This window comes from Bos mutus, chromosome 8, assembly GCF_027580195.1.
Source record: "Bos mutus isolate GX-2022 chromosome 8, NWIPB_WYAK_1.1, whole genome shotgun sequence".
Taxonomy (NCBI): domain Eukaryota; kingdom Metazoa; phylum Chordata; class Mammalia; order Artiodactyla; family Bovidae; genus Bos; species Bos mutus.
Genome location: NC_091624.1, coordinates 17,383,285 through 17,395,640, shown reverse-complemented (window position 1 = coordinate 17,395,640; position 12,356 = coordinate 17,383,285). Strand labels below are relative to the sequence as shown.

The following is a 12,356-nucleotide window of genomic DNA, read 5'->3' as shown; positions in this document are numbered from 1 at the left end:
ATTAAAAAACTTTAAAAATTAAGAACATTGAATTTCAAAGAAAAAGAAGTAATCGTACAAACATCCTGATAAGAAGGAAAAAACCCAGTTCTGGCAAATGACCAAAAAGTAGATTGACTTTAGAATTCTTGGCAACAGTAAATGTTAGAAAACAATGTCGTAGTGTATGTAGAACTTACTGGAGAATGCTGTGGCTCTCATATGAAGGGTGTAAGAAGACACCGTCAGGTATGTTTGGTACCTGGAGAGACATAACACCCATATAATATTGCTTAACAAATTAGTGACAAGGTGTTCCAGATCATTAAGACATATTTTACACTGTGGTAAGCATTGAATATATTAATTTAGTGGTAAATGTATTTGCACAGAAGGCACAGGACTATATATTAAGAAATTATACATATTTTATATATCTAAAGGAGAAAATAATATTATCTGAATTCAAAATGAAAGAAAGAATGGAGGGCAAGGGAAAAATACAGCTGCTGATTTTCATGTCTTTAATAGAGTACAGTAAAAATGACAGTCTGTATTTGGTAAATAAAGATAGATTTGAGAGTGCTTTTGAAAGTTTTACATGCAATTCACTACTAGGTTTTCAAACGTTTTAGAAGAGTAAAATAAAGTTTAACCTACAGAATACTAGAACAGAAAGGAAATATCAAAGAAACAAAAACCAGAAAGCATAAAATGGCATTGTGGTTGAGTCGCTAAATCGTGTCTGACTCTTTTGCGACCCTGTGGGTCTGCCAGGTTCCTCTGTCCATGGAATTTCCCAGGCAAGAATACTGGAGCAGGTTATCATTTCCTTCTCCAGGGGATCCTCCCAACCCAAAGATCGAGCCCATGTCTCCAGTATTGGCAGGCAGATTCCACTGAGCCACCAAGGAAGCTCCAATGGCATTAGAGAGACCAAATATAATAAGTATGAGAGTAAATGTAAAAAAGCTTAAACTTTACTGTTTAAACAAGTTAAAATTTCTGAAATTTGATCACAAAATTCAGTGGTTTGCTATATTCAATAATCAAATAAAATGTAAAAATATGTCAGGAAAACAGAAACAAGAAAGAAAGTAGAGTGCTTATAGTAACTGTTAGCCAAGTCAGAATTATCTTATACTGCTGCTGCTGCTGCTGCTGCTAAGTCACTTCAGTCATGTCTGACTCTGTGCGACCCCATAGATGGCAGCCCACCAGGCTTCCCCGTCCCTGGGATTCTCCAGGCAAGAACATTGGAGTGGGTTGCCATTTCCTTCTCCAATGCATGAAAGTGAAAAGTGAAAGTGAAGTCGCTCAGTCGTGTCCGATTCTTCACGACCCCATGGACTGCAGCCTACCGGGCTCCTCCGTCCATGGATTTTCCAGGCAAGAGTACTGGAGTAGGGTGCCATTGCCTTCTCCGGTCTTATACTGCTAGAACAGCTGATATAGATCTGTGGTTCTTTGAGTTAAGCTGCTTCGGAATCACCTGGAGGGTCTGTTAATAAGCAGATCCCTAGGCCCCACCCACAGAGTTTCTGATTTATTAAGTCTGGGTTGGGTCATGAGGATTTGCATTTCTAAGAAATTCCCAGGTGAGGCTGATGCTGCCAGTCACTGAGAAACAGTGGAGAGTGGAGATTCAATAGTAATGAAAGTGCATGTGCTAAGGAAACATCAAAATATACATAGCAAAAGCACTGGAAATATTAAGAAAGAAAATAACACATTTCAACACATTGTTATTCTTAAACAGAAGTAATTTTTAAAGGGATGAAATTATCTAAATATTAACATTATTATATAGTACATATTATATTATTATATTAATATCATAGCAAATAACATCCTTTCAAGGATGCATGGAATATTTGATTTAACCACAAATTAATGTACCTTTATAGACCTTTATAAATAATCCATTTATAAAGATTGAGGTAGAAAAATATGTAATTAAAGTTTTTGGAAAAAAATATTAATTTTTTATACCAAGAAGCTAGAAAAAGAATAAAAACTTTAAAGAAAGTATAAATAAGGCAGTTATAAAAAATATACTTACAAGTAGAAAACTGTGGAATTTGTAGATTTGTCAGAACTGGTTCTTTAAAGAGACAAACCTGGAAATTTTAATCACAACAGAAGTGGAGAAATTATGTAAATAAAAATGTAGCTCAGAATAGTAATAATAGATATACAGAATATTAACAAATTAAAAATCAATCATGTGAACAGCTGGAGCAGAGTAACTTAGAAATGGATGGTTTCCTGGGGAGGGAGGAAATGATCAAAATTGATTCTAAGAAATAGAAAGCCTGAATGGCATGATAATCAAGGAAAAAAATAGAAACAAAATTATTAAATCTCAAAAAAAAAAAAAAAAAAAACATACTCTAGGCTAGAGGTAATTATGGATAATTCTTCCCCAGTTGATAAGAATTGGAGATTTTCATATCATTTGTGGGTTTGATCCCTGGGTTGGGAAGATTCCCTAGAGAAGGAAATGGCAACCCACTTCAGTACTCTTGCCTAGAAAATCCCATGGAGCCTGGTGCAGGCTGCTGTCCATGGGGTAGCAAAGAGTCGGACACGACAGAGCGACTTCACTTCACTTCACTACTTGTATTGTTTTAGAATATGGAACCTGATGAGTTTAAAGCCAATCACAAAGTAGCATAATCTAGATATTCTCAACCGAGATGGATTAAAAGGAAACCTGGAGATCATTCTTAAGAATCTGAAAGCTTACGAAAAAAAGTGGATGGAGAATGACATAACAAAACCAATTAGGGCTTATTCCATGGAGGAAAGGATTACTTTCAGGACTTTATTACAATAAGACATCATATCCATAGTGTCACAGTGGGATCCCTGAAAAAAGATGTCTAAGCCAAAATCATCTTTGGTATAATCGGTTGTTGTGATCAAGCGTTCCCATTAATCTCACAACTTCAGTGGGAGTATTTACACTTCCCAAAATAGAGGATTTGATGGGTTCAGTTTGCTCTCACACATATGGTGTATACCTCTAAAGCAGTGTCTATATCAAGCCATCTTAAGAGTTCATGGGGCTTCTCTTGTGGTCAGACGGTAAAAAATCTGCCTGCAATGCAGCAGACCAGGTTTGATCCCCGAGTCAGGAAGATCCGGCTTTCTTCATACCTTGGAAGCTCCTCCCTGCTACCATCAGCTATGGCTGGAGTGGCAAGGTTGCATATGTGACATATGTACTTCAGCCAGGCCATGCTTGTGGAAGAGACCTGCTTGGGGTCCCTTTTCTCAGGAGGAAAGTGAACTGGAAGGCAAACTATGGACTTCTTTTGCAATGTGTGCAGTTCATGGGCATCTACTTTCTGAGCCATATAGCATCTGTGATAGAAAAAAAAACCCAGAAGAAAGAGGTTTAGAAAGAGCAATGATGAAGTGTGACACATTTCTCTATGCAGGAATCCTTACGAATAGAGGTGATGGCACTGAACTTCCTACAGCTATTTGGGTTGAGGTTTTGAGCTATTTCTCTTGGCTATTAACAGAGTGACTTAAAAGCCTAGAAGTGGTGCTAGGACAGCGTGATATCCAAATGCACAATAATGAAGGCAAACTCCTATTGCATTCAATATAGGAAAATTAACTCAAACTGGATTAATAACCTTAATGTAAGCAGTACTACTATAAGATTCTTTAAAAAAAAATAGGCCCAAATCTTCATGATCTCAGTTTTCTATATATGGCATTGTTTCCTATATATGGCAACAGAAGCACAAGCCTCAAAGAAAAAATAGCAAATTGGACTTAATCAAAGTTAAAAACTTTTGCTTCAAAAGTTTTCAAAGGACATCATCAGTAAAATGAAAAGACAATCCACAGAGTGGAAGAAAATTTTTGTCAATCATAAATCTGATAAAGGACTTAGATCTAGAATAAAGAATTTTTACAGTTCAATAATAAAAAAACAACACAATTAAAAATGGGCAAAGGAGGTGAATAGATATTTCTCTAAAGAAGACATACCAATGGCCAATACACATAGGAAAAGATGCTCAACATTATTAGCTGATTAAAGAAAATGCAAATCAAAATCACAATGAGACACTGCTATATTCCTACCAGGATGGCTATAATTTAAAAGACAGATAATAACAAGTGTTGGCAAGGGTGTGAAGAAATTAGAACATTCATATACTGCTAGTAGTTATGTAAAATAGTGCAGTTACCTTGGAAAACCAGTCTGTTCCTGAAAATGTAGATAATAGAGTTATTCTATGACCCAGTAATTCTGCTGAAGACTGACAAAAAAACCAAACTTGTGCATGAATATTCATAACAGCATTATGTATTATTATAATATGTATGTGATATATTATTATTATATAATATTATATATTATATGAGCACATAATAGCCAAAAGGTGAAAACAACCCAATTGTCCATTACTGGATTTTGAAAAGTATTGAAAAGAATGAATCTAAAAAATACAGTATATGAAAGAACCCAGCCACAGATGACAACGTATTTTATGATTCCATTTATACAAAATATCCAAATAGGCAAATCTATGGAAACAAAGTGTATTATTGGTTGCCTATCCTAGTGGTTAATGGGGGATAAGGAGTTTAGGGATTCTTAAAGGGTATGGAGTTTCTTTTGGGGTTGATGAAAATATTTAAAAATTATTTTGTGATAATGGTTGCATATCTCTGTACATATATACTAAAAAGCATTGAGTTGTGCACTTTATCTGGTAAATTATATGGTATGTATATTATATCTCAACAAAGGGGCTTCCCTGGTGGCTCAGACAGTAAAGAATCTCTCTGCAATGGACAAGAGACCTGGGTTTGATCCCTGGGTCGGGAAGATCCCCTGGAGAAGAGAATGGCTACCTACTCCAGTATTCTTGCCTGGAGAATTCCATGGACAGAGGAGCCTGGCAGGCTATAGTCCATGGGGTCATGAAGAATCTGACACGATTGAGCACAAAGCTGTTATGAAGGTTAGAATACTGCAGACATTAGGGTCATACGCAGTTTGAATCTCAGTATATCCTGCATGTCTTCTTAAATTTAAAAAATGTTTATTTTTCTACTTTGCTCTTCTACTTCAGTAATTTGATCTTCTGCAGTATCTATTTGCTTCCATTACAGCTTTAATTCCCGTTTCATTTTTATCTCTATCCAGTCTATCTTGGAGGAGAAGGTGATGGCACCCCACTCCAGTACTCTTGCCTGGAAAATCCCATGGACAGAGGAACCTGGTAGGCTGCAGTCCATAGGGTCGTGAAGAGTCGGACATGACCGAGTGACTTCCCTTTCACTTTTCACTTTCATGCATTGGAGAAGGAAATGGCAACCCACTCCAATGTTCTTGCCTGGAGAATCCCAGGGACGGGGAAGCCTGGTGGGCTGCCATCTGTGGGGTCACACAGAGTTGGACACAACTGAAGTGACTTAGCAGCAGCAGCAGCAGTCTGTCTTGGTGTCAGATTATTACTTCTTCATGACTCTTTGCAATATATCCTTGAATCTTGCTTAGAGTATGACATAAATGCTTCAAAAATGTCTCCTGCTACTTGGAGTAAATCTCTTTCATAAGAGGAATTTTTTAAAAAAGATTTTCTCTCCCTATTATTTATTTTGTAGATGTGACTTTACTGTTTCTCCACTTGGGGCATGCCATCTCCAAGACAGCACTGCCTGGCCTTCCACAATGAACACTAATTAGCTGTTTCCTAAATGTTGTACATGCCCTGGGGTAATGCCAGTCTTAGTTGTCTTCCCTGGGATCAGTCTACAAATAGCTAATGGAGTGTTAACTAAAGTTTGTTTGCCATTTTCATTGAAATTTGTGAGTGGGGATATCAAATGTCTGCTGTAAGATATCAGATATCAGCTCTATTTGCCAGTCCTTTTTTTTTTTTTTTTTATCTGTTAAAAGGTTTGATATTGAATTACCTCGTCATAATTTAGGAAGATTGAGAGTCACAGATGTATTGGTAGGAATTCACATAATTGGAAAAGCACTTGGAAAACTTCAGCTTTGAGAGAAGAATGCCTTATCTTGTGATAGTAATTGCGGGAAGAGGCGACAAGAAGACTTTTATCAGAAACACTGGTTAGCTAGACAAGTGGATCTCAGATTTGATTCCTACCATATTCAAAATGAATTCCAGATGGATTCAAGAGTTTAAAGAATGTATAGTAAGAAAATGAACAAAAGTAAAATAGAGTTGTTACCATTTTTTTTTCCTCTGCAGCAGAATACCTTACCAAGCACTGAGGTCACAGAAAAATAATCATTTAAAGAGTTTCAAGTTTGAGTCCATAAAATGAAAACTTCTGTCCATCAACAAAAATAACCAGAATTTAAAAGGTAAACCTACTTTGAAAGGTAATGATAATGACAAAGTCATGATCCTAGCATTTAATATCTACATGGAACCTTAGGAATTATTGGGTTGGCCCACAACTTCATTCGGGTTTTTTGTACTATGTTGTGGAAAAACCCAAATGAACTTTCTGGCCAACTCAATTCTTTGGTCATTTTCCTCCCTGGGTGCAGTGTAGGCTAGTAGACCCGTAGTGGATTTCTGACTAACCTGAGCTATGGGAAGGCCGTCAAGTAAGTGTACTGGTTAAGAGCATGGCCTTTGGAGTGTCTAGGCTTGAATGTGAGTCTCAGCTTTACTACCTACTAGCTGTGTTGCCTTAGGGGATTCATTTCCCTCTGAGCCTCAGTCTTTTCATCTGTGACATGGAGGATAATGACCATTTCTCCCTTACAAGGTTATGGTAAGGGACAGAGGAGATAAAGGACTTAAAATCCCTGACAAGGCCTAGCGCATAGAAAGGGCTTGATAAATGTACCGCTTTATTGATCATCACTGTTACCCTCATGCTCTTCATCATGGATCTTTACCATTATCCACATCCTCGTCAGTCTTCATCATCATCACGACCTGTGCTTGAGTCCTCCTTCAGGTTTTCTGAGGGTCAGAAGCTTCGGTGGATGAGATAAAATGGGGTCAGATTGGGCAGAACATCACATGTCCTTGCTACTGTTCTGCCCTGGTTCCTCTCCTCGCTTGGCTGGTTTCCTGGTTTGGTACTACCCTCTGACTCTGGCATTCCATCCCCTAGCCAGTCCTGATGTGTTAGGGTGCTGTGTGACATTGGGAATGTTATGAAACCTTTGTTTCTTCCAGTGTCCTCACTTGGAAGTTGGGAATAACAATTGAACATGCCAGTTGTAATGAGGATTTTAAAAAGTGCATGATGATGAAATTTAGCATAGTAGCAGACATGTTGTAGGTCCTCCAAGCTCTTAATTAATTTTGCGAGAGGGTGACTTGCTCAATGTCACATATCTGATTGAACTAAGGAATGCCCTTGGGCACCGTGTCTAAGTATTGTTAGATTTATGGCCTGGACTCATGTTCAATACAGAAGGACTGGCTGTTGCTTGGGTGTTCCATGCTTTGACCCGATTCTCTCTGAGCGCCGTTTTCATCCACTTCTGAAATCCCGATGGCGGCTTTTCCTCACTCAGTAGCCTCTTGGCTTTCTGTGATAGCTTACTTTTCCTTTGTTTCTTTTCAAATTACTTATGACCACTTGGTTTTTTATTTTTTTTTTTATACATAATTTAAAGAACTGAAGCTAACACCCCTCCCCCATGTAACAGTTGGCAAAAACACTAAAAATATGCCAAACCTTAATTTTATGTGTGTACTTTTTTTTTTACCCCTTAAGAAATAATAAAAAAAAATTATACTTGCAAAACATACAGTGTGGGTCTTGAATCAAGTAATCAAGTTACTTCTGCCAGATGCCTCTGACAGCACCCAAGAAGGTCTAGATTTCTGGGAATTGCATTCCCGTGTGTTCCTGTCCACATGTCTGCACTTTGTGTGTATGTAAGGTATGGGCTGAATGCAGCTCTCCCACCCCAGGACACAATTCCTGGTGTTAAAAAACAATGCCGAGGACATTTTGGGGGGTTTCAAACAGCATATTTTTGTCTCAACAGTCTGATGCTGAAGCAGACCTCCTCTGGAAAAGCAAGTCTGTTCCTTGTGCAGTTTATCCCCAGCCCCCTCCCACCCTAGCCATATGCCTTTTCTATCTAACTCCCTTCTCTTGGATGCCATAAGGTTTGGCAGAATCTTGGCATGGGGCTCAGAGATCTGAAATTATGTTGGGTGTGATGTCTGACCATCCTCTCCTTGTCTGTCCAGCTTTCCTTTCCGTGGTGAAATGGATATGCGTGATGATGTGGATTTTGATGTGTCCCTCTGGCAGTTGGAACCAGTTGCATCTCATTGATATTGACATGCTCAGTCTGATTTAAACACTGCCTTTTAATTTAAAGCATTTTATTGGGAAGGTGTTCTTAGCATATGTTCCCAAATGACATTATTCTTCTGTAGCTGTAATTCAGTGGGAACTAGATTCAGTAGGAGCTGGATCATTGCCCCTTGGATGTGATTCCTCTACTTATAAGACGTAGTGCCACAGTGTTAGGCATCACAGATGAATGGTTGTCCTTGTGTTATTAGTATTTAATACAGAAGATGTACTGCAATACTTTGGCCACCTGATGTGAAGGGCTGACTCATTGGAAAAGACTCTGATGCTGGGAAAGATTGAGAGCAGGAGGAGAAGGGGATGACAGAGGATGAGATGGTTGGATGGCATCACCGATTCAATGGACATGAGTTTGAGCAAACTCCGGGAGATAGCGAAGGACAAGGAAGCCTGGTGTGCTGCGGTTCATAGGGTCTCAAAGAGTCAGACACGACTGAGTGACTAAACAACAACGGTTGATATGGCCCCTATGCTGTAAACAATTCAGGGTCCTTTGTGAAACACTCTAGAAAGACCACAGTGTTATAGCTGCCATCTTGCTTCCCTGAACTCTGCCTTCCTCAACAATTTCCCACTGGGTTCCCTGACATCGTCCACCTATAGGATTTCTCTTCCTCAAGTCCTGAGCCCATCATGATTAAGAAAGCTCCTGTACTCCTTTCCCTTAACACTATGGTCCTTAAAAGGAATTCACCTGTACCCTAGATCCAGGCCCCAGCAGCTAGCCACCAATCTTGGTTTCTTTTTTGACCTATCCCCTAAGCCATTTACTAAAGTCTGTTTGGTGGTAACCAAATTTTGGACCTATGCACCACCAGGAGCTGGTTCAAGGTACCTATGCAGTCCTTCCTTCCTTCCTTCATTCATTCACTTAACCACTCAAGAAAGATTTGCTGGATCCCTGCTCTCAAACAGACTTTCCCCCAGGCCTCACAAAGGAGACAGAAAAGCAAGGGGACAATTATACAATAGTAACATAAAGGCTAAGTTAGAGTGAAGCCCAGAATGCTATGAAGAAGAGATTCTTCACCCAGTCAAGGGCTGAACAGAGAGCACAGAGAGGGCAGTTGTGCAGACGTTTCGTTGGAAGCAAATTCATGGAACTGAGTCTGCACACAGCCAGCACTTCTGCCTCTGTCCATGGGACTTGTTTCTGCCTTAGTTCTCTGCCTCATACTTTGCTGGTTGCTCTTTCTAATTCTCCAGTCCCGCCTTTGGTTGGAAGATCTTGACTAGAAGTGAATTTGACTAGACCCCAAGTTCCATGCCTAATTCCCACCAGTACCCCCTTCCCCTCTGATACCTGAGCCTTGGACTCCCATTGCTACAGCATCTTCATGTGTGGTCAGACTGGCCCAGACAGGTATGTGGAGAACCAGACTTTAGGAGCTGGGTGGGGGGGTCATACACTGGTCCACACCAGCCTGTCCTGAGCCAGGTTAGCTCCCTCAGACCCCTTCTCTTTGGTCTCATATTCTTGATTCTCCTCCCAGCTCAGAGTCCACATTTAACCCCTGTCTCCTGCAAGGTTTCAGCATACCTCACATCTGAGCGCAACCAACTACAAGTATAATTTATATTTATGTTGAAAGGGCTGAATGTTGTAGAATAAAATCTGAAAATAATTTTTTTCCCCCAACCAAGACTCTTTAAATCAATACCCACTTCCTATTTGTGGGTAAAATCTCAGAGATATGAGCCTTTCTGGCAATTTCACGTATCAGAACAGACTCATTTTTAGAGTACTAACAAGTTCTGTTTGATTTAAATTAAAATTTCACTCTCTTACCCAATTCTCTTTGTCCTCCAGTTCCCAGCTCAGGGCAGACTCAGACTCAGCCTCCTGCCTTGGAAGGGAGGTCTGTTTTTTCACCCTGCCTTCCAACTCCTGCCCTCTCCTCTCCATTCACCTGCTTCTGGGGAGAAGGAATTAGAGGGAAGTAGTAATTCTTGACACTTGCTGGCATAATTGGGTCTTGATGTTCTCAGTGTGGCAGATGCCCAAATGCTCAAGGAGAGATTCTCTAAGTCCCTGAAGCCCCGCCCCACCCAGGGGATGGAGGGGCAGCATATTTCTGGCATGGATGATGCAGCCTCTGGCTGGCTAACAGCCTTCCCTCAGTTCTGACTCAGAAGGAACCGATCCGGACTCTTCCCGCTCGCATGTCTTCAGCCTGCGGGCCATCCTCCTGTATGGCTCCAGCCCAGTACTCTTAGTGGAGTCCACCTAACCCATGGTAAACCTACACACATGCCTCACCTTCTGGGTAGGGGGTTCTATCTCCACTCTGCAGTCACAGGCAGTTCCCTGGGGGTTGAGGTGGGCTGAACACCGGAACCCTTGTCATTTCCTTCCTTCATGGAGAGGGGACGGGGATGTCACATACTTCCTGCCGGATGGGCAACCCTTGTCCACAAAACCCTTCCTCCGACTCTCCTAAGCTTGTCTAGGCTGAAGGTGGGTGATAAACGGAGGGCCCCGTGACCCATTTGTGGCCACTTGTGACCTTTGGGCTTCAAAGAGAATTCTGAGACACTAGTGATATTCCCCCGAGAAGGCAATGGCAACCCACTCCAGTACTCTTGCCTGGAAAATCCCATGGGAGAGGAGCCTGGTAGGCTGCAGTCCATGGGGTCTCTAAGAGTCAGACACGACTGAGTGACTTCACTTTCACTTTTCACTTTCATGCATTGGAGAAGGAAATGGCAACCCACTCCAGTGTTCTTGCCTGGAGAATCCCAGGGACGGGGGAGCCTGGTGGGCTGCCCTCTATGGGGTCGCACAGAGTCGGACACAACTGAAGCGACTTAGCAGCAGCAGCAGCGATATTCCCATCTAACAAGAGATATGGTGTGAACTGTTTAATTTGAGAAAATGTACCAGACAGGAACAGGCCAGGCTTGGAGGAACCTGATCTTCAACCAGTTGGATTAATGAACTGAGACCCCGCCCCCTCACTCCGAAGGAGACTTCTGGAACCACTGGCTGGTGCTGTCTTGGGGACTTCCTGTTGCCATCTTGAGTCTCTATGAGCCACAGGATCTGGAGGGAACCCAGTGGAGAGCCGGAATTGAATTGTGAAGTGGATTAAAGTGATGCCTGCTACCACTGTGGGCCACAAACATGCAATAAAGAGGAAACTGGCTCTGGACAAAAGCTGGTCATGGCGACTGGCTGCGCGTGTGCCTCCAGAAGACCGGATATGGTGGACTGGCCTCACCTCTTGCCTAAGCCCGTGATCGTGGTGAGCTCGGGGAGGGAGGAGGAGAGATGGAGAGAGTGCATGTTGAGATTTAGTGTGCTTAAGCGAAAGCCCACTGGAAGAAATTTTGAGTCAGGAGGGGAGGGAACAGGGTGGGGAGAGAGGAGGAGGTAGGAAAAGGGATGGCAAGTGAGAGTGAGCGAGAGAGAAGGAGAAAGCAACCTGGAGCAAGAAAGCCACAGCATAGGTCCAGAACGACCTGCGCTCTGGCCGCGCTGCCCAGGGTGTCTCGGAGCGCGTTCTGCCGGTTCCGTGACCCCGCAGGCCTGAGCTACAGTGTTGTATCCTGGCCTCCCGGCCACCCTCATGCGACTCCTCGTCCAAGTGGGGGAGAGGATTAGTATGACGGGTTCAAAGTAAGAGACTCCAAGGAAAATGCAAGTAAGGGCTTCCTGGAGGTGCAGGTATCCAGCCGAGGGGGTGTTAACAGTCAGGGATGCGGTGACTGGGGAAGGGGGCCTTCAGGAGGTGGAAGCAGCAGCAGAAAGGACACAGACCCTGACCCAGCAGGAGAGTAGACTGGACAGAGGCCAAGAGTCGGGTCAGGGGTCAGAGGTCACCATCACCTTGGCTGGCTGGTTGCTTGCGTTCTTTGACCTTTAATAATTTCCAAGCTACCCAGTGTAGTTGGAGCCCAGGCCCTGACCCTGCTTAGCCCGCAGTGTTACAGTCTCCGTTATAGGGAGTGATTCGGCTTACCTTCCGCCTGGCCCCTCCAGCTGTATCTTCGCCTCCCCTGCTCCCCTCCTC

General features: G+C 42.1%; 1 long non-coding RNA gene across 4 annotated transcripts in view; it reads left to right on the top strand.

Annotated features, from left to right (window-relative positions):
* Nucleotides 1–1,450: 1,450 nt before the first annotated feature.
* LOC138988866 (uncharacterized) overlaps nucleotides 1,451–12,356 on the top strand; it is a 325,118-nt gene continuing 314,212 nt past the window's right edge. For all 4 annotated transcript variants that reach the window (XR_011465052.1, XR_011465054.1, XR_011465053.1 and 1 more), the window contains exon 1: nucleotides 1,451–11,588. This is a non-coding gene — a long non-coding RNA (uncharacterized lncRNA). The remainder of the gene's footprint in view (nucleotides 11,589–12,356) is intronic.